This window comes from Apaloderma vittatum, unplaced genomic scaffold (assembly GCF_000703405.1).
Source record: "Apaloderma vittatum isolate BGI_N311 unplaced genomic scaffold, ASM70340v1 scaffold2598, whole genome shotgun sequence".
Taxonomy (NCBI): Eukaryota; Metazoa; Chordata; class Aves; order Trogoniformes; family Trogonidae; genus Apaloderma; species Apaloderma vittatum.
The window spans coordinates 6,871-11,470 of record NW_009730053.1 but is presented as its reverse complement, the minus strand read 5'-3'; positions in this window follow the sequence as shown (position 1 = coordinate 11,470).

Here is a 4,600-nt window from a genome sequence, read left to right as displayed (position 1 = left end):
GCAAAGCTAACGGCAGCACCCCCCGAACCCACGCGCCCAGGACTGCTGTGATAACAGCAGTGATGGCTCCTCCAAGACTGACAAATGATAATGTCACAAAAGCAGCATTAAAACCTCCTCATGCATGTTCCTCCCATCTCAGCTTCCCACTGAGACAGATGTGATAGATTGGAACAAGCTAGAACTAAAGTATGAAATGGCATTACACTCTGCGTCTGCAGGAACGAGCAGTGAATGTGTCCTCCCTGACATCCCAAGCAAAAGATTATACATTCATCTCAGGATGCCAGCTTGGATGCCAGCTTGAATGCCAGTCACAGGAATCGTAATATTGAAGTACGTCTTAGCACTGTGAATATCCACAGATCTGTCTGTGGTGAGTAGGACTGTGTACCGTGAGGCCTATTTATTTGTATATTTTTCTTCTACAGCTTTTCCATGCATTGGACACACAAGCAACAACCCTGTGTCTGGCTGCAGACTGTAGCTCGTGTGGCTGAGAGAGAACTTAAGGCTGAGAAACTACTCCACAGTAGTAACGACATGTCATCCTTTTATTTTCCTTAAAGAATGAAAATACAGGGACTTTTTGACGGACCTTACTGTTGAAACAATTACAGCCTGTTTCATGCACTTGACTTATGGATCTACTTGCTGCTATCAAAGCAAGCAACATTACAAGATTACGTCAAATTTCTGGGGCGCTGCTTCTGGAGAACCTGGTGCAGAACTTAACAAGTGGATTAGTGCCTTCATTATCTAGAGGTGCTAATAGTCTTAAAATATTATGTAAAGTACATGGGAAAGTAGCATTCAGAGATGGTTTTCTGTCAGCCGTGAGCAAGGGAAAGCGGTAAAATAAAATAAAATAGAATAAACAAAATACAATACAATAAAATAAAATACTCATAAGCCCTTCCATTTTTTAAAAAAGTGCATTTTCTCCTCAGCCATCCCACCCATGCCTCCCTGCAACAGTTTGGCTGCGCTACAAACCCCAGAGGCTTTTACTGGTGACTCTCCTACATTTAATTTTGACCGCAGCCAGCAAATGGGGGTGCAGAGAAATCACCAGTCATTTAGAAAAAGAAAGTGACTGAAATATGGAACACTCCACGGATTGCAGCCGGTGGCATGTCCTGCCTTTATCTTATGGTGCTGGTTTCGGAGTGGAAAGGCGCGGGACTGCAGACAGGACGGAGTCCAGTTGTGGGGGCAGACCCCAGCCCGCCTCCCTGCTTGCACCACGACAGGTTCAGTTTCCCTCTGGTTGTATTGGTTTACTCCTCTGTCAAGGGGGTGAGAACCCAGCCCTTTGCTGATTTATTTTTCCTTGGTGTCAGGATTGATAACTACAGTTAATATTCCATTTGCTTTTATCGTGAAGCTGGATATTTACAGAAATTACATGTAGGAGATATGTGTGTTTGTGTGTTAGAGCTGAGTACATACTGCAAAAAAAGAAATCAATCGCTGAAAATAACTATTGATCTAGGAAGGGCAGACATTTGGCAGTACTTGAGGTGTGCTGTTTCAGGGGTTATGTGTACCACCAGTGCCAAAAGGAAATGAGATCATTGATTTTTCGGCCTTTTCTTGAGAATGTCTCAAGTCAATATTTAGCTTGGCTGGGGCTCTTCAAAACCTGCACCCTTCACCTCAGGGCTGGGAGCAGGGAGGTCCTGGCAGACAGAAATGCGTGTGGGTGGGTTCAAATCACTTTCTTACAATTTGCTTTCTCCTCGTAAGTAAAGGGAACAGAGGCAGAAGGGAGAAAACATGCAGAAAAGACAGGGAATGGGGAAGAAGGAATTCACTCGTGCTGAAAAGCAGCAAGAGGGACATTAAGGGCAGGAGCTCCTGTGCTCTAGGCAAGGTATGAAAATCCCACTTAAAGGGGTAAAAGTCCCTCTAAATCCTGGTCAGAACTCCATCCTTAGGGGGGATTTGTTGAGACTCATAGCAAAAGGATCATTAATAAAACTTACTATAATGGAATTACCTCCACATACTTAATCAATATTGTATGATGAGGGGGACTAAATAGCTCAAGTGGAATTACTAAATGTCTAAATGTGACTGCCTACACTGTTTTCCTGGGAAATGCTTTTAGTAGGGCTACACGCTATCACAAAACTACCTATCGCTATATTATATCCCCTCAAGCAAGAAAAAAATATGCCTGCAAGTTTCTGCATTAAACTGTTTTCATTACAAATTGTTCTCTTATTTTGAAGAATGTGAATACGTGAACAAAATGCACTGAAAACATTCTACTTTATAAAGATTGTAATGACATTTAATTAAAATGTTTCTAAAATGTTAACTATCATAACGTTAAAATCTTTCTCACTTAGAAAATACTCGTGTTCTTTTGGCCATAAGTTTTGCTTTTGAGAAAATTGACTCAAACTCTTTGCAAATAAGTCAGGAAAAATATGAGAATGGCCTAATTGTAGGACCTACAAAATAGATACCAACTTGAAAAGTGAGGTTTTTGCTCAAAACCAAGTCCCCTGTTCAAAAGCTGCCATTTCCAGAGGGCTCCCTTTACTGTTGTCCCACATCCCAACAGACCTGGAGCAGAGTCTGTGGAGCTGAGAACACAAACCAGTATCAAAGTCTAATACATCTGCAGAAAAGCAAAGAGAACGAAATTGGGTGGTACCACTTACAACTTTGAAATCATTGTGGCAATAGTTACAAAAGCCTTAGAAATCCAGAAAGCACATAGCAGTACTATTGGTGGCTTTTTTTGTGGTGTTGGTTTTTTTTTTAGATTGAAAATATCTTTTACCAAGCAATATCAAAGTCTGGGTTTTTTCACAGTTTTCTGACTGTTCCATCTCTCAGGCACACACGTTCTCCCAGCCAGGCAGAGCCCCACCAGCTCTAAGGGCACTTCCCAGCCTGCCAGTGCCGGTGACTGTTCCCTGGAGTCCAAGGTCACAGGCGAAGGTCCCTTGACATTAAAGATCTGTCAGTCCAGACAGGTTTGTCCTTTTAACGCAGCCAATTCAGTCCTGGTTCATCTTCTGTAGTAAAAAAATTAAGTTTACCTCTCGTCACTTCCCATGGAGCTGTTTTTTGCCCATTGCCCTTCGAATGTATGAGTTGAGAACAGTGGATGTTGTGCATGTGTAGCTAAGTGCACACAAAAGTAAAATTGTTGTTACTCACATAGAAGAGCATAAAAAATATGAGGAAAAGTAATACCATCAGAAGATCCTTTATTAACAAAGAAAAAAATCAAAACAAACTGAGGAAAATATCTCTGTGTCTGAATCCATAACTTTCTCTCTTTTAAATTAAGGGAAACTTTGCAAGGGCAGGTTAGTTGAGTGAAACGTTTGACTTCTCTGCTCACATCACTGGAAGGAAAATCTGGGAAGCAAGTATTTCTCTCGTTCTGTATCTTCTTTCAAGATTTCAAAACATTTCCTTGTCTTCAAAAAATGTGAAAATAATGGGAATTTAATAATCTGAAAGTCAAGGGATGGGGCCAGGAAAGCATTTTGAATAATCAACTTGTTTAACGCAAGTCATATTATCTTTTTTTTTTTAAATATTTAACTTCTTTGTCAGTATTTGCAAACCAGGGATCCAATCTGAGTTTTATAAGTCTAACATTGCAAACTGAAAAGTTAAGTAAATTAAAAATAAAATTAATTAATTTTTTAAATGTCAAAAAATTCTCTAATGATATACTCAAACCACACTTCTATACCTTTTTGTTATTTCAAATAACACAGACACAATTTTAGTTCTGCTGGATGGGAACAATTCAAACAGGAGAAAATCCAACTCATTTAAAAGCGAGCTACTGACATAACAAATATAGGAGATGCGAGAAAAACACTTGTGTGAGTTACCTGGAGCAAAGCAAACTCCGAGTTAGCTGTATAAATCCCCTACTGCAGCCACTGTTACAAATTTCATTTCTTTCTGTATCCAGTCGCAGTGGGACCTGCCCGCAGCTGAGCATCTCAGGGCAGGACCGAGCGCTCTCAGGCTGGACCCGTCAGCAGGTGCCAGGGCTGGCCCTGAGCAAAAGCCCCGCTCCCCGCTGAGCCAGCCCCCCGAGGGAGCTTGGTCCTCAGGTCTGGCTGGACTCAAATTCTCCTCTGGCCAGCCAGGAGTGTGGCTGAGGAGCTGGGACTGGGACTCCGGATGGTGCCACCCTGCCCAGCGCTGGCACCTGCCACCAGCCCTGCACACCCTTCGCCACTTGCTCTTTGATGCCTCTTTTACACCGAATCATACATTTCACCAGATGCACAGGGTGAGGATGAATAAGGTCCAACACATCCCTTTGAACTCCACTCTGCTTTCCAGGGTGAAACCAACCCTGTCCAGGGGGACAGCAACTAAAGCCACACCACTGATGCTGATCACATTATTTCAGTGCACAACTGACGCTGGGGCTCGGCGTGACTGGCAGCAGGCTTCACACCGCCCTGCCAGCAACGTCCATCACTGCTGCCTGCAAGGGTACTGACAAAACCCTGTCACCAAAGAACAGAAAGGAATGTCCCTCCTGGGGAGAAACCAAAAGAGGACCGAAAGGGAAACACAATTGAGACAGCAAAAGCAATGGTCA